Genomic DNA, 19,685 nt, shown 5'->3' with positions numbered 1-19,685 from the left:
TGATTTTTGTTCTACTGATGGTGTGCTTTGTTGTACAGAAGATTTTTAGTCTGATGTAGTCCCACTTGTTCATTTCTAATTTTGTTTCCCCAGCCCAAGGAGATGTATCCAGGAAAAAGTTGCTCATGCTTATATTAAAGAGATTTTTGCCAGTGTTTTCTATGAAGAGTTTTATGGTTTCAGGATTTACATTCAGGTCTTTGATCCATTTTGAGCTTACTTTTGTGTATGGAATTACACAATAATCCAGTTTCATTCTCTTACATGTAGTTGTCCAGTTTTTCTAGCACCAGTTGCTGAAGAGGCTGTCTTTTCCCATTGTATATTCATATCTTCCTTATCATATTGCCAGTACCAAACTGTTTTGATTAATGTGGCTTATAGTAGAGGTTGAAGTCAGGGTGCATACCCCACTCTCCCAAGCTTTGTTCTGTTTTCTAAGGATAGCTTGGGCTATTCAGGGTCTTGTGTGGTTCCATATGAATTTTAGAATTATTTGCTCTACTTTGTTAAAGAACGCTGTTAGTATTTTGATGGGGATAGCGTTGAATCTGTAGATTGCTTTAGGCAGGATGGCCATTTTGACAATATTAATTCTTCCTATCCATGAGCACAGGATGTGTTTCCATTTATTGGTATCGACATAAATTTTTTAAAATTTTGATATCATAAATCTATAATTACATGAGCAACATTATGTTCACTAGACTCCCCCCATCAAGTCCCCCCCCCACATACACCATTATGGTCACTGTCCATCAGCATAGTAAAATGCTATAGAATCACTACCTGTCTTCTCTGTGTTGTACACCCCTCCCTGTGCCCCCCTACATTATGTCTGCTAATACTAATGCCCATTTTTATCTCTTTGTCAACACTGCTTTGGCTAATCAGCATCTTTTGTGGGTCCATATAAATTTTAGGATTGTTTTTTCTTCCTCTAGAAATGCCAGTGGACTCTTGATATGGATAACATTGAATCTATACATGGATTTTGGCATTATGGATACTTTAATAATACTAATTCTCCCAGTCCAAGAATATGAAATATCTTTCCATTTATTAGTGTTCTGTTTAATTTTTTTAAGAGTGTCTTGTAGTTTTCAGGGTATGGGTCTTTCACTTCCTTGGTTAGGTTTATTTCTAGGTATTTAATTTCTTTCTCCAGATTTATTGGCTGTTTGTGGTCTTTTGTGGTTTTGTATTAATTATAAAATTATTTTTTCTATTTCTGTAAAATGTCATTGTAATGAATCTGTAAATTGCTTTGGGCAGTATGGACATTTAAACAATATTATGCCTTCTAATCCTGTAAACCAGTGTGTCTTTCCATTTGTTTGAGAATATTTGCCTTGTTCCTGATCTTTGAGGAAACGCTTTCAGTTTCTCCCCATTGTGTATGTTGTTAGCTTCAGACTTTTCATATATAGCCTTTATTATGTTGAGGTACTTTCAAATCCTAGTTTGTTGAAAGTTTTTCCATGAAAGGGTGTTGAATTTTGACAAATGCTTTTTCTGCATCTATCAAGACAATTGTGTGTTTTTATCCTTTGTTCCCATAATATGGTGTATCACATTAATGGATTTGCATATGTTCAGGATTTGTGCTTCCATGTTTTTCTGGGATGGTGGTCTGTATTGTTCTTCTCTTGTGATGTCTTTGTCTTGATTTAGCATCAAGGTAATGCTGGTGTCATGAAATGAGTTTGAAAGTGCTCCCTCCTCTTCAATTTTTTGGAAGAGTTTGAGAAGCATTGGTATTTATTCTTCTAAGTGTTTGTCAGAATTCACTAGTAAAGACATCTGATCCTGGGTTTTCCTTTTTAGAAAGTTTTTGATTATTCATTCAATCTCATATTATTTATAGATCTGTTTGTACTTTCTATTTCTTCATGATTCAGTCTTGGTAGGTTGTATGTTTCTAGGAAATTTTCCATTCTTCTAGGTTATTCAGTTTGTGTATAATTGTTCACAGTGGTCTCATGATCCTTTATATTTCTGTGGCACTAGTTGTAATAAATCTTCTTTCATTTCTGGTATTTTTTTAATTTGAATATTTTTTAAGCTAAAGTTTTATCAATTTTGGTTTTTTTTTCAAAGAAACAACTTAATTTCAATGATTTTTCCTATTGTTTTCCTATTTTCTAGTTTATTTATATCTGCTCTAATATTTATTATTTCCTTTGGGCTTAGTTTGTTCCTTTTCTAACTCATTGAAATGTAAATTTAGGTTGTGTATTTGGGATCTTCTTTATTAATGTAGGTGCTTATTAGTATGAATTTCCCTCTTAGTACTGCCTTTGCTGCATCCCATAAGTTTTGATGTATTGTGTTTCATTTTCATCTTGAGGTATTTTGAAATTTCCTTTTGGATGTCTTCTTTGTCTCAATTTTTCTTCAAGATTATGTGGTTTAATTTCTACATATCTTTAAATTTTCAAATTTTACTTCTTTAAAAAATTATCCCAGTATTATTGCAATATAATTGACCTGCAGCACTGTGTAAGTTTAAAGGGGCACAGCATAAGACTTGTCTTTCATGTATTGTGATATGATTACCACAATTAGTTTAGTTAACATCCATCCTTTAATATACATACAAAAAGAAAGAAAATTCCTAGTGATAAGAACACTTGGGATCTACTCTTAACAACTTTCAAATATATTATACATCAGTGTTAACTATAGTCATGTTGTGCATTATATCTTCAGTATTTATTTATCTTATAATTGGAAATTTGTACCTTTTGATCACCTTCACACAGTTCTCCCACCCTCTGCTCCCACCTCTGATAGTCACATATCTTATTTCTTTTTCTTTGAGTTTGGTTTCTCTCTTAGGTTCCACATATAACAGAGATCATACACTATTTGTCTTTGTCTGACTCAGCAAAATGTCCTTAAGGTCCGTCCATATTGTCACCAATAACAGGGTTTCCTTTTTTATGGCTGAATAATATCCCATTGTACACCAAAACTTCTTTATCCATGCATCTGTTGATGAACACTTGGATTGTTTCCATATCTTGGCTATTGTAAATAATGATGCTGTGAATGTGGGGGTGCAGGTATGTATTCAACAAAGTGTTTTCATTTCCTTCAATGTATTCCAAGAAGTGGAATTGCTGGATCATATAATAGTTCTATTTTGAATATTTTGAGGAAACTACATACTATTTTCCATATTTGCTGTAGTAATTTACAATCCTACCAACATTGTATGAGTTCCCTTTTCTCCACATCCTCACCAATATTTGTTATCTCTTGTCTTTTTGTTGACAGCTATTCTAACAAATATAAGGTGATATCTGATGGTGGTTTTGATTTGTATTTCTCTATGATTTGCATTTCCATGTAACTGTTGGCCACTTGCATATCTTCTTTGGAAAAACTCTCTGTAGGCCCTTTCCCATTTGAAAAATTGGATTATTTGTATTTTTTTGCTTTTGTTATTTGTGCTCTTCATATATTTTGAATATTAGCTCCTTATCAGATATATGGTTTTTAAATATTTATTCCCATTCTGTAAGTTGTTTTTTCATTTTATTAATCCTTTCTTTTGCTGTGCAGCTTTTGTTTGATGTTGTCCCACGTTTTTGTTGTTGTTGTTTCTTGTGCATGAGATGTTACATTTAAAAAAATCAGTGCCAAGATCCATGCCAAGGACCATTTTCCCTATGTTTCTTTATAGGAGTTTTATGGTTTCCAGCTTTACATTTAAGTCTTCAGTTTATCTTGACTTAATTTTTTGTAAGTTCTATATTATAGTGGTCTAGTTTCATTCTTTTAAGATGTGAACATCCAATTTCCCCAGCACCATTTATTGAAGAGATTTCCTTTTCTCCATTTTTGGCTCCCTTGTCAGATATCAGTTGAGTGCATAAGTATGAGTTTATTTTTGGGCTCAATCATTTTCCATTAATTTCTGTGTCTGTTTTTATACCAGTACCATACTATTTTGATTACTATAGCTTTACAATATGACTTGAATCAGGAAACATGATGCCTCATGCTTTGTTCTTTGTCAACACTGCTTTGGCTAATCAGCATCTTTTTGGGTCCATATAAATTTTAGGATTGTTTTTTCTTCCTCTGTAGAAATGCCAGTGGACTCTTGATAGGGATTGCACTGAATCCATGCATGGATTTTGGTATTATGGATACTTTAATAATACTAATTCTCCCAATACAAGAATATGGAATACCTTTCCATTTATTTGTGTTTTCTTTAATTTCTTTTATCAGTGTCTTACAGATTTCAGTGTACAGATCTTTTACACCCTTAGATAAATGTATTCTTAAGTATTTTATTGATTTTTATGCATTGATAAATGGGATTGTATTTTTATTTATTTTTCAGAGAATTCATTGTTAATGTATAAAAATGCTACCAATTTTTGTATGTTAATTTTGTATCTTGTAACTTTGATGAATACATGATTAGATCAAATAGTTTTTTGTGGAGTCTATATTGTCTATATATAAAATGTGCAAATAGAGATAACTTTACTTCTTTTTCCAATTTTAATGCCTTCTATTTCTTTTTCTTGGCTAATTACTCTGGCTAGTATATCCAGGACTATGTTGAATAGTAGTGGTGAGAATGGGCACTCTTGTCTTATTCCTGATCTTAGAAGAAAAGCTTTTAAATCACTATTGAATATGATGTTGCTTGTAGGCTTGTCATATATGGCCTTACTTACATTAATGTATGTTCCTTTTATGACTAATTTGTTAAAAGTTTTTATCAGGAGCAGATGATGAATTTCGTCAAATGCCTTTCTGCACCTTTTGAGATGATAATATGATTTTTTTCATTCTCTTAATGTGAGGTATCACATTTATTGATTTGTGTTTGTTGAACCATCCTTATATCCTGGGGATAAATCCTACCTGATCATGGTAAATGATCCTTTTAATGTGCTGCTTAATTTGGTTTGCTCGTATTTTATTGAGAATTTTTGCATCTATATTCGTCAAGGATATTTTCCTGTAGTTATGTTTTCTTATAGTGTCCATCTTATGGTTTTAGTGTCAGGATAATGCTAGCCTCATTGAATGAGTTTGAGTGTTCCCTCCTCCTTGATTTTTGAAGGAATTGAATTAATTCTCCTTTAAATGTTTTCTAAAATTCATCAGCAAAACCATCTGGTCCTGGAATTATCTTCATTGGGAGATCTTTGTTTATTGATTCATCTCCTTGCTAATAATTGGTCTATTCATACTTTCTATTTTTTCAATCTATTTCTATTGATTCGGTCTTCAAAGGTTGTATGTTGCTAAGAATTTTTCCATTTCCTCTAGATATCCAGTTTGTTGGCACAGAGTTGTTTGAGTAGCTTCTTATATTCAGTATTCTTTGGTATCAGTTGTAATGTTTTCTCTTTCATTTTTAATTTTGTTGAATTGGGTCTTCTTTTTTCTTGGTTAGTTTAGCTAAAGGTTTGTTAATTTTCTTTATCTTTCAAAGAACCAACAACTCTTAGTTTTTAATATCTTCTATTGTTTTCTTCTATATTTCATTTATTTCTGCTCTAATATTTATTATTTCCTTTTGCTAATTTTGCATTGTTTGTTGTTTTTTTAGTACCTTGAGGCATAGGGTTAGGTTATTTGTGGTCTTTCTTGTTTTTTAATGTAGGTATTTATTACTAAAGACTTCACTCTTAAAACTGAGTTTTGCTGCATCCCATAACATTTGGTATATTATGTTTCCATTTTCATTTGGCTCAAGATACATTTGTTTCCCCTTAACTTATTCCTTGATCCACTGATTTTCAGGACAATGGATTTAATTTCCATTTATTCATGAGTTTTCCAGTATTCTTCCTGTTACTAATTTCTAGTTTCATACCATTGTGGTCAGAGTGGATAATTCATATGATTTCAAAGTTCTTAAATTTACTGTCTTGTTTTATGGCCTAACATATAGTCTGTTCTAGAAAGTGTCATGTGTGTACTTGAGAAGAATGTGTGTTGTGCTGTTTTTGGATAAAATGTTCTGTTTATATCTGTTAGCTCAATTTGGTCTATAGTATTGTCCAAATCCATTTCCTTACTGATTCTCTGGATGATCTATCCATTGTTTTAAAAATATTATTTATTTTTTATTGAAGTATAGTTGATATATAATATATTGGTTTTAGGTATACAACATAATGATTCAATACTTTTATGCTAAATGCTCACAATAAATGTAGTTGACATTGCTCATCATCATACAAATAAATTACATTATTATTGACTATATTCCCTATGCTGTACTTTCACCCCTGTGATTAACTTATTTTGTAATTGGAAGTTTGTACTTTTTTAACCCCTTCACCTCTTATCCCCATCCCAACCCCTTCTCACCATGGCAACCACCAGTGTGTCTTCTTTGTTTGAGTCTTTTCCTGTTTTCTTTGTTCATATGTTTGTTTTTTTAGATTCCATATAGAAGTAAAACCATATGGTATTTAACTTTACCTGCCTTATTTCACTTAGCATAATACCTGCTAGGTCTATTCATGTTGTTGACAAATGGATTTTACTCCTTTTATGGTCAAGTAATATTCCATTGTGTATATGTACCACACCTTTAGTCATTCATTTATTGATGGACAATGGTTGCTAAAATATCTTTTTGTTGTAAATAATAAGGTGATAAACATAGCAGTGCATATATCTGTTCATACTAGTGTTTTGCTAGTATTGGCTGCACCAATTTGCAGAACCACCAATAGTTTATGAGGGTTCCCTTTTTTCCACGTTGTCACCAACACTTGGCTATTTCTTGTTTTTTGATACTACCCATTGTGACTGCTGTGTGGTAATGTCTCATTGTAGTTTTGATTTACATTTCCCTGATGATTGGTGATGTTAAGCTTCTTTTCATGTGTCTGCTGGTAATCTGTATGTCTTCTTTGGAAAAATATATTCAGATGTTCTGTTTTCTTCCAACATATTTTCTTCTGTTGAAGTATAGTTGATAAACAATATTATATTGGTTTCAAGTATACAATGTAGTGATTCAACAGTTATATACAATATTAAATCCTCACTACAACTAGTGTAGTTACTGTCTGTCAACACAGAAAGATATTACAGAATATTGACGGTATTCTCCATGCTGTACTTTCATTCCTGGAACTAATTTATATTATGACTGAGATTTTGTGCCTCTTTATCCCCTTCACCTATTTCACCTAACCAGCCCAACTCCTCTCCCATGGTAATCACCAGTTACTTCTTAGTGTTTATAAGTCCAGTACTGTTTTGTTCATTTTGTTTTGTGTTGTTTTAGATTCAACATATAAGAGAAATTGTATCATATTTGTCTTTCTCCTCCTGGCTTATTTCACTTAGCATAATACCCTCTAGGTCCATCCATGTTGTCACAAATAGGATTTCTTTATTTTTTATGGCTAAATAATATTCCATTGAGTATATGTACCACATCTTCTTTACCTATTCATCTATTGATGGACACTGTGGTTGCTTCCATATCTTGGCTATTATAAATAATGTTGTAATAAGCATAGGAGTGCATATATATTTTTTGAATCAGAGATTTTGTCTTTGGGTAGATTCCTAGAAGTGGAATTAATGGGTCATATGGCATTTATATATTTAGTTTTTAAAAAATTCTTTTGAATAAACTCCAAGGGAAGAGTGGGGCAAAGTTAATGTAGATAAAGGCCCTATTGTTAGTTTTTGAGGAATATACATACTACTTTCCATAGTGACTGTACCAATTTACATTCCCACCAGCAGCATAGGAGGGTTTGCTTCTCTGTACATCTTCACCAACCCTTGTTGTTTTTTGTCATTGGATAGTGGCCATTCCAACTGGTGTGAGGTGGTATCTCATTGTGGTTTTGATGTGCATTGCCCTGATGATTAGTAATGTGGAGCATCTTTTCATGTGCCTGTTGGCCATCTGTATGTCTTCTTTGGAAAAATGTCTACTAAGGTCCTCCACCCATTTTTTAATCAGGTGATTTGTTTTTTTGTTGTTGTTGTTGAGGTTTATGAGTTCTTTATATTTTTTGGATGTTAATCCCTTATCAGATATATCATTTACCAATATATTCTCCCTTACTGTAGGTTGCCTTTTTGTTTTGTTGATGGTATCCTTTGTTGTATAGAAGTTTTTTAGTTTGATGTAGTCCCACTTGTTTATTTTTGCTTTTGTTTCCCTTGCCAGGAAGATTTGTCCAGAAAAAAATTGTTCATACTTATGTTCAAGAGATTTTGGCCTATGTCTTCTTCTAAGAGTTTTATGGTTTCATGTCTTTAATCCATTTTTAGTTTACTTTTGTGTATGGAGTTAGTAATCCAGTTTCATTATCTTGCATGTAGCTGTCCAGTTGTCCCAATACCATTTATTGAGGAGACTGTCTTTTCTCCATTGTATATTCATGGTTCCTTTGTCATATATTAATTGACTATGTATGTGTGGGTGCATTTCTGAGATCTCTATTCTATTCCATTGATCTAAGGGTCTGATCTTGTGCCAGAACATGCTGCTTTAATTACTATAGCTTGAAGTCAGAAAGCATAATACCCCCACTTTGTTCTTTATTAGGATTGCTTTGACTACATGGGGTCTTTGTGGTTCCATATAAATTTTAGGATTACTTGCTATAGTTCACTGAAAAATGCCATTGGTATTTTTATAGGGATTGCATTGACTCTTAAATTGTGTTGGGCAGGATGCAATTTTGACAATGGTAATTCTTCCTATCCAGGAACATGGAATAGATTTCCATTGATATGTGTCCTCTTCAGTTTCTTTCATCAGTGTACCGTAGTTTTCAGAGTACAGATTTTTTACCTCCTTGGTTAGTTCTATTTCTAGGTATTTTATTCTTTTTAATGTAATTTTCAATGGAATTTTTTTCATGATTTATTTCTGTTAGTTCATTGTTAGCATACAGGAATGCAACTGATTTCTGCATGTTGATTCTGTGTCCTGAAAATTTGCTGAATCTAGTTATTAGGTATAATAGTTATTTTGGTGTCTTTAGGGTTTTCCTTATATAGTATCATATCATCTGCAAATAGAATTTTAGTTCTTCCTTATCAATCTGGATACCTTTTATTTCTTTTCCTTGGTCTGATTGCTGTAGCATTGACTTTCAGTACTACAATGAATAAAAGTGGTGGAGTTGGCATTCTTGTCTCCTTTCTGATCTTAGAGGAAAAGCTTTTAGCTTCTGGCCATTGAGTATGATGTTAGCTGTGGATTTGTCATATATGGGCTTTATTATGTTGAGGTATGTTCCCTCCATATGCATTTTATTGAGAGCTTATTTCATGAATGGATGTTGAATTTTGTCAAATGCTATTTCAGCATCTTTTGAGAGGAACCTATGTTTTTTATCCTTCCTTTCATTAATGTGGTGTATAACATTGAATTTTTAAATAAATATTGTTTCATCCTTGCATCCCTGAAATAAATTCCACTTGGTCATGATGGATGATTCTTTTTATGTATTTTTGAATGCAGTTCGCTGTTATTTTGTTGATGACTTTCATATATATGTTCTTCAGGGATGTTGATCTATACTTTTTTTGGGGGGGAGCTCTTGTTTGGTTTTGGTGTTAGAATGATGTTGGCCTCATAGAATGAGTTTAGAGTATTCCCTCATCTTCTGTTTTTTGGCATAGTTTAAGAAGAATGCATATTCTCTCTTTAAATGTTTCAGCTGTGAAACTATCTGGTACTAGAGTTTTGTTTTTGGGAGTTTTTTGATTACCAATGCAATTCGTTACTGGCAATTGGTCCATTCAGATTTTCTATTGCTACCTGGGTCAGTCTTGGAAGGTTGTACTTTTCTGGGAATTTGTCCATTTCTTCTAGGTTGTCCAATTTATGAGCATGTATTTTTTCATAGAATTCTCTAATGATTCTTTGTATTTCTGTGGAGTCATTTGTAACTTCTTTTTAATTTCTGGTTTTGTTTATTTGTGTCCTCTCTTTTTCTTGATAAGTCTGGCTAGGGGGTTCTCTATTTTGTTTAGTCTCTCAAGCAATGAGCTCTTGTCTTCACTGAATTTTTTCTATTGATTTATTATTCTCTGGTTTATTAATTTCTGCTCTGATCTTTATTAGATCCCTCCTACTAACTTTGGGTTTCATTTCTTCTTTTCCTAGTTTCTTTGGTTGTTAGTTTAGACTGTTTATTTTGGATTGTTTTTGTTTATTGAAGTAAGTCCGTCTTGCTATGTACTTCCCTCTTAGAGCTGCTTTTGCAGCCTCCATATATATTCCACTGCTGTATACTTTTAATTTTTTTCCATTTATGGCGTGATTATTTCTTTGATTTGTTCATTGATCCATGGATTATTTAGAAGCATGTTTTTTAGCCTCCATGTGTTTATATTTTATTGTTTTACTCAGGTAATTCATTTGTAGTTGCATACCACTATAATCTGAAATGATGCTTGATAAAATTTCAATCTTTTTGAATTGATTGAGGCTATATTTGTGTCCTACTGTATGATATATTATGGTAATGTTTAATGTGCACTTTAGAAAAATATGTGTCCTGCTGCTTTTGTGAGGAATATCATGTATATATCTCTTAAGTCCATGTGGTCTAATGTATTATTAAATTACCCTGTTTCCTTATTTATTTTATGCCTGGGTGATCTGTCCATTGATGTAAGAGGGGTGTTAAAATCCCCTAATATGATTGTTTTGCTATTTCCCCCTTAAGGTCTGTTAGTGTTTTTTTTAAACATAATTTAGGTGTTCCTATATTGGGTATATATATATATATTTATGATTGTTATAGCCTCTTGTTGCATTGATCCCTTTATCATTATATAATGTCCTTTTTTGGTCTATTTTCTTCATTTTGAAGTCTATTTTGTCTGCTATAAGTACTGCTATGTCTGCTTTTTTCCCCCCATAATTTGTATGAAATACTCTTTTCTATCCCTTCACTTGTAGTCTATGTATGTGTTTAGTTCTGAAATGAGTCTCTTGTAGGCAGCATATAGATGGGTCTTTATCCATTCTGCCACCCCAAGTCTTTTGATTGGTGAATTCAGTCCGTTTACATTTAAGGAAATTACTGATAGGTAATTCAACAAATTTTTATTCTTAATCCTGAAAACACAAATATTCCTCTAACAGGGCTATTACTAGCTGCAGCTGGAATATCTGCACAATTTGGTCTACATCCCTGACTTCCTTCTACTATAGAAGGATCAACCCCAGTATCAATATTACTTCACTCTAGTACAATGGTTGTTGCAGAAGTATTCCTTTTAATCCAATTTTATCCCTTAATAGAAAACAATAAAACAATTTAGACAATAACTTTATGTTTAGGAGCCATCACAACTCTATTTACAGCTATCTGCGCCCTTACCCAAAATGACATAAAAAAAAAATTGTAGCTTTCTCAACTTCAACCCAACTCGGCCTAATAATAGTCACTATTGGCATTAACCAACCACATTTAGCCTTTCTACATATCTGTACCTATGCCTTCTTTAAGGCCATATTATTTATATGCTCGGGATCATTCATAACCTGAATGATGAACAAGATATTCGCAAAATGGGAGGCCTATTTCATGCTCTTCCCTTTACCACCTATGCCCTTATTACTGGAAACCTAGCCCTAACAGGAACTCCTTTCCACACAGGATTCTACTTCAAAGACCTTATAGAAACTGCTAACATGTTGTATACAAACTCGAGACCTCCTTATTACTCTTCTAGCTACCTCCCTAATAGCCACCTACAGCACTTGAGTTATATTCTTTGTACTACTCAGACAATGTTGATTTACTACCTTAAATAATATTAATGAAAACAACCCAGTGTTAACAAACTCAATCAAATGCCTAATATTAGGGAGAATTTTTGCCAGATTTTTATTATCCAACAATATCTCCCCAATAACCATCCCCCAAATAACCACACCCTACCACCTAAAATTTACTCCTCTAACTATTAGACTCTTAGGCTTTACTCTAGCAGTAGAATTGTGTAACCTATCTCAAAATTTACATCACAAAAATCCTTCAAATATATTTAAAATTTCCAACTTACTAGGCTACTTTCCCACGATTATTCATTGTTCATGACTATCATGAACTTTAACAATAAGTCAAAAATCAGCATCTCTCCTCCTAGACCTAATCTGACTAGAAAATGCTCTACCAAAATCCATTTCATACTTCCAAATAAAATCTTCCTTACTAACATCAAGTCAAAAAGGCTTAATTAAACTCTACTTTCTATCATTCATAATAACAATTATCTTAATTCTTTTACTATCTAATTACCTTGAGTAACCTCCATGATAATAACAACAGAAGTTCTCAATGACCATCCCTTCACAGTAACAAACCAAGTACTGTAATTAGAGCAGCAATTCCTATAGCTTCTTCACTAAAAAACCCAGAGTCTCTGGTATCATAAATGACCCAATCACCCTGACCATTAAACTCAAAAACAACACTCAGCTCTTCATTCTCTAACATAAAAAACACCAAAACACCTCTATTACTACACCAGCAATGAAAGTACCAAATACAACATTTGATACTCAAACCTCAGGATACTCCTCAATAGCCATAGCTGCCGTATACCCCAAACAATTAACATCCCCCCAAGATAAATAAAAAAGACTATTAAACCTAAAAACGACCCTCCAAAATTAACTACAATACCACACCCAATTTCACCAGCCACATTAAACCAAGCACTCCATAAACAGGAGAAGGTTTTGAAGAAAAACCCATAAAACTGATCACAAATATAATACTTACAATAAATACATGTCATCATTATTCCCACATGGACTTAAACCATGACCTATGATATGAAAAATCATCATTGCAATGAAACTATGAGAACCTAATGACAAACATCTGAAAATCCCACTCATTATTCAAAATTATCAATAAATCCTTCATTGACCTTCTCACTCCCTCTAACATCTTAGCATGGTGAAATTTTGGCTCATTACTAGGAATCTGCTTGATCTTGCAAATCCTGACAGGCCTCTTTCTAGCCATGCACTACACAGTAGATACAACAACCGCATTCTCATCTGTCACACATATTTGTTGAGATGTTAATTATGGATGAATCATCTGATACATACATGCTAACCACACATCAATATTCTTTTATTATATTTTATTTTTATTTTTGTACCATTAATATACAATTACATGAGCAACATTATGGTTGTATTTTGTACCATTAATATACAATTACATGAGCAACTAGACTCCCTCCATCATTAAGTCCCCACCACGTACCCCATTAGTCACTGTCCATGAGCGTAGTAAGATGCTATAGAATCACTACTTGTCTTCTCTGTGTTATACAGCCCTCCCCGTGCCCCCCTACCACATTATGTCTGATAATCGTAATGCCCCCTTTTCCCCCTTGTCCTTCCCTTCCCACCCATCCTCCCCAGTCCCTTTCCCTTTGGTAACTGTTAGTCCATTCTTGGGTTCTGTGAGTCTGCTGCTGTTTGGTTCCTTCAGCTTTTTTCTTTGTTCTTATCCTCCACATATGAGTATAATCATTTGATATTTGTCTTTTTCCGCCTGGCTTATTTCACTGAGCATAATACCCTCTAGCTCCATCCATGTTGTTGTAAATGGTAGGATTTGTTTTCTTGCATCAATATTCTTTATTTGCCTATTTATACTTATAGGTTGTGGCATGTACTATGGGTCTTTCACCTATAATGAAACATGGAATATTGGAATTATTCTCTTATTTGCAGTCATAGCAACAGCCTTTGTAGTCTATATACTGCCATGAGGACAAATATCCTTCTGAGGAGCAACAATAATTACAAACCTTCTCTCTGCTATTCCCTATACTGGCTCAGACCTGGTAGAATGAATTTGAGGTGGGTTTTCAGTAGACAAAGCAACCCTTACTCGATTCTTTGCCTTTCACTTAATCCTTCCTTTTATCATTCTTGGCCTAGTATGAGTACACCTCCTTTTTCTACATGAAACAGGCCCCAGTAACCCAACAGGAATCATATCCGATTCAGATAAAATTCCATTCCACCCATATTACACAATCAAAGATGTCCTAGGACTTTCTCATAATTACGGTACTAATAATTCTAGTATTATTCTTCCCTGACCTACTATGATACCCAGACAATTACACACCAGAAAACCCCTTAAATACACCACGCCACATCAAGCCAGAATGGTACTATTTGCATATGTAATCCTATGATCAATCCCCAATAAATTAGGAGGTATGTTGGCACTAATCTTATCAATCCTTGTACTAGTCTTATTCCAATACTACACACCTCAAATCAATGAACCATAATATTTCAACCCCTAAGTCAAATTGTATTTTGACTACTAGTGGCTGATCTCCTAACATTAACCTGAATAGGAGGATAGCCTGTAGAACACCCCTTTATTTTAATTGGACAAGTAGCCTCCATTCTCTACTTTACACTAATCCTAGCAGTCATACCAATCATAGGTATCGTTGAAAATAACCTTATAAAATGAAGAGTCTCCATAGTATAATTTAATACACTGGTCTTGTAAACCAGTGAAGGAAGCTAAAAACTTCCCTGAGACTCAGGAAAGAGACAACAGCCCCATCATCAGCACCGAAAGCTGATATTCTCTATAAACTATTTCCTGAAGACACCATAAAATAAAACTTAATCACAAAGTTTTAACATCTAAACTGAACAAATGACACACAATTTTGTGGGTAGCAAATACCACATCAATATGGTATAAAGGATATTCTGTGTTTGTGCATTAACGATATGCCCTATGCATATAAGTGCATTATATTATTATAGTACATAGGACATATTATGTTTAATCATGCATTAATGATATGGCCTATGCAATAAGCATGTACATTGTATTATTATAGTATATAGTACATACTCTTATTAATTGTACATAGCACATTAAGTCAAATCATTTCCAGTCAACATGTGTATCACCACCACTGAAGGCTGTTTAATCATCATGCCGCATGAAATCACCAACCCGCTCACAATAGTGTTGCTCTTCTTGCTCTGAGCCCATTAAGATTGGCGGTAGCTATACTGAATCTATACCTGGCATCTGGTTCTTACTTCAGGGCCATGTAATTCTAACAGCTCATTCATTCCCCTTAAATAAGACATCTCGATGGATTAATGACTAATCAGCCCATGCTCACACATAACTGTGCTGTGATGCCCTTGGTATTTTTAAATTTTCGGGGTGCGAGGTTCAGCTAGGCCATCTGAGGCTCTAATACAGGCAAATAACTTGTAGCTGGACTTTAATTGAATATTATTGGTCGTACATTATAACCTTAAGGTGTTATTCAGTCAATGGTTACAAGACATAGTACTTTACAACAGCATCTAAAAATTAAACCTATACAAACATAAGTTTAATAAACCCATAAATAATTAGTTTTACAATAATTATATTAAAATATTAAAATTTATTTCCATTGGTTTGATATATCAACCCCCCCTTATCCCCCAATCCTGCATGTACTAAATGTCTTGTCAAACCTCAAAAGCAAGAACATGTACACAAGAACACTATAAAAAACACAAAGTATTACATAAGTATATTACATAATATAGTAAGTATATTACTTGGATGTTTGGACTCATGGCTGGGAATTCTATAGTAATTATACAGTGATCATCTTCGCAGATATAAATTAAATAAAATATGGTATACCTAAATTTGAAATATTATATTAATTATTACTTATATGCACCTATAATATAAACTGCTTCCCCCCTACATATTTTTAAATCAAAGTTAATGTAGCTTAAAACTAAAGCAAAGCACTGAAAATGCTTAGATGAGTCCACACACTCCATAGATAGACAGGTTTGGTTCCAGCCTTTTCATTAATTATCAGTAGAATTACACATGCAAGTATCTGCCCACCAGTGAGAATGCCCTCTAAATCATGTAAGATTAAAAGGAGCTGGTATGAAGCACACCAATAAGGTAGCTAATAACACGTTGCTTTGCCACAACCCCACGGGAAACAGCAGTGATTGAAATTAAGCCATAAATGAAAGTTCAACTTAGGTACATTGTATTAGGGTTGGTAAATTTCATGCCAGCCACCACGGTCATACGATTCACCCTAATTAATAAAAAATTGGCATAAAGCATGCTAAAGCAAATCCAACTCAAATAAAGTTGAGCCTTATCCAGACTGTAAAAAGCCATGGTTATAGTAAAAATATGCTATGAAAGTAACTTTAATTAAGCTGACACAAGACAGCTAAGACCCAAACTGAGATTAGATTCCCCACTATTCTTAGCCTTAAACCTAAATAATCCATTAAACAAGATTTTCGTCAGAGTACTACTAGCAACAGCCTAAAACTCGAAGGACTTGGCAGTGCTTCATGCCCTTCTAGAGGAGCCTGTTCTATAATTGATAAACCCCAATAAACCTTACCAACCCTCGCTAATACAGCCTATATAATGCCATCTTCAGCAAACCCTAAAAAGGAAATACAGTAAGAAAAATTATCAAATCATAAAAACATTAGGTCAAGGCGTAGCCTATGGGTTGGAAAGAAATGGGCTACATTTTCTAAAACAGAATAAAATGAATGCCCTTATGAAAATAAGGGCTAACGGAGGATTTGGCAGTAAACTAAGAATAGAGAGCTTGGTTGAATTAGGTCCTGAGGCATGCACACACCTCCTGTCACCCTGTTCAAGTGCCCCAAAACAGTTAAATATATTAAACAGAACCGAAGTATGGGAAGAGACAAGTCGTAACAAGGCAAGCATACTGGAAGGTGTGCTTGGATGATCAAAGTGTAGCTTAAATTAAGCACCTGGCTTACGCCTAGGAGATTTCAATACCAATGACCACTTTGAACAAATGCTAGCCCAACTAGTACCTAATATAATATCATAGATCCATAAACTAAAACATTTATTAATCTAAAGTATAGGTGATAGAAATTATACTATGGTGCTATAGAAAAAGTACCATAAGGGAAAGATGAAAGATACATTTACAGTATAAAATAGCAAAGATTACCACTTATACCTTTTGTATAATGAACTAACTAGAAGATATCTGACAAAAGAATTTAAGCCAGGAATCCCGACACCAGATAAGCTACCTTCAAGCAGTTCAAAGAACTTACTCGTCTATGTGGCAAAATAGTGAGTAGACTCGCAGGTAGAGGTGAAAAGCCTAGCGAGCCTGATGATAGCTAGTTGTCCAAAAAATGAATCTAAGTTCAACTTGAAACCTGCCTAAAAAATCTAAAATTATAATATAGCTTTCAAGTATAGTCTAAAAAGGTATAGCTTTTTAGAAACAGGATTAAACCTTAGAGAGTAAATAAGTAACCATAGTTGGCCTAAAAGCAGCCATCAATTAAGAAAGCGTTCAAGCTCAGCAATAAGATCTAATTAATGCCAAAAATCATAACTAACTCCTAAGTCAATATTGAACAAATCTATTAATAAATAGAAGAAATACTGTTAGTATAAGTAACAATAAATAAACCTCCTTGCATAAGTGTATATCAGAGTGGATAATCCACTGATAATTAACAGCAGAACAAGTCAAATCCAAAAATAAAACCTTGTTTAATAAACTGTTAATCCAACACAGGCATGCATATAAAGGAAAGGCTAAAACAAATGAAAGGAACTTGGCAAATACAAGCCCTGCCTGTTTACCAAAAGCATCACCTCTAGCCTAACTAGTATTAGAGGCACTTCCTGCCCAGTGACTCACGTTAAATGGCTGCAGTATCCTGACTATGCAAAGGGAGCACAATCACTTGTTCTCTAAATAAGGACTAGTATGAATGGCTAAATGAGGGCTTTACTGTCTCTCATCTGTGACCAGTGAAATTGACCTCCCTGTGAAGAGGTAGGGATAACAAAATAAGATGAGAAGACCCTATGGAACTTTAATTAATCAGCCTAAGATTAATCAACCAAAACCTAAGAGGAATAAAATTTAATCATCTAAGCTGCTAATTTCAGGTGGGCTGATCTCGGAGAACAAAACAACCTCTGAGTGGCCTAGATTCATACCAGCAAGTCTGAATAATCCGTTAATTCATCCAATTACTTGATCAATGAAACAAGTTACCCTAGGGATAACAGCGCAATTCTATCTGAGAGTCCATATCGACAGTAGGGTTTACGGTATCGATGTTGGATCAGGACATGCTAATGGTGCAGCCGCTATTAATGGTTTGTTTGTTCAACGATTAAAGTCCTATGTGATCTGAGTTCACACCAGAGTAATCCAGGTCGGGTTCTATTTATACACTTCTCCCAGTATGAAAGGACAAGGGCATTAGAGTCCACCTTATAAAGGCACCCTCGAATTAATAAATGACTACTTCTTAATTTAATTAATTCATAATAACTTTAACCCCCGACATAGCTTTAGTTAGGGTAGCAAAGTCCACCAACTGCATAAAACTTAAACTTTTATATCCAGAGATTCAATTCCCCTCCCTAACACACATGTACATCATCAACATAGTATCAATAATTGTTCCTGTCCTTCTGGCTATAGCTTTCTTAACATTAGTAGAATGTAAAGTACTAGGATATATGCAGCTATGCAAAGGTCTAAATATCATAGGACCCTGAAGCTTACTTCAACCAATTGCCAATGCAGTAAAACTCTTTACCAAAGAAGCATTATGACCCCTTATATCCTCAATTACAATATTTATTATAGCACCCATTTTGGCACTAGCACCACCCTTAACAATATGAGTACCCTTACCAATACCATATCCTCTAGTCAGTATAAACCTAGGAGTGTTATTCATACTAGCTATATCAAGCCTTGCTGTGTACTCTATTTTATGGTCTGGATGAGCTTCCAATTCTAAATATATACTAATCGGAGCACTCTGAAGAGTAGCTCAAACTATCTCATATGAAGTAACATTAGCAATTATCTTGTTATCTGTCCTACTGATAAGCAGGTCTTTTACACTCCCCACACTAATTACTACCCAAGAAAAACTATGATTACTAGTACCTACATGATCTTTAGCCATAATATGATTCATCTCAACCGAGCTCCACTTGACTTAACAGAAGGAGAATCAGAACTTGTATCATGTTTTAATGTAGAATACAAGGCAGGTCCATTCTCACTATTCTTCTTAGCTGAATACATTAACATCATTATAATAAAAGTTTTTTCAACAATGCTTTTCCTAAGAGCTTTTCACAACCCCTACATTCCTGAACTCTATACAAGCAACTTTACTATAAAAGTGCTTACTTTATCAAACTGGAGTGCTGCATTCTTAGGGTAAATTCCTAAAAGTGGAATTCCTGGGTCAAATGGCAAAGGAAAACTGAAGGAACAAAACAGCAGCAGAATCACAGAACCCAAGAATGGACTAATAGTTACCAAAGGGAAAGGGACTGGGAAGGATGGGTGGAAAGGGAGGGACAAGGGCAGGGAAAAAGAAAGGGGGCATTACGATTAGCATATATAGTGTGTGGGGGCACGGGGAGGGCTGTGCAACACAGAGAAGACAAGTAGTGATTTTACAGCATCTTACTATGCTGATGGACAGTGACTGTGAAGGGGTATGTGGGGGGGAGTTGGTGAAGGGGGGAGTCTAATAATCATAATGTTCTTCATGTAATTGTAGATTAATGATACAAAAAAAGTGC

Source organism: Manis javanica, chromosome X (assembly GCF_040802235.1).
Source record: "Manis javanica isolate MJ-LG chromosome X, MJ_LKY, whole genome shotgun sequence".
In the NCBI taxonomy this organism is placed as follows: Eukaryota; Metazoa; Chordata; class Mammalia; order Pholidota; family Manidae; genus Manis; species Manis javanica.
The sequence above is the reverse complement of the archived record's forward strand: the minus strand, read 5'-3'. Positions refer to the sequence as shown.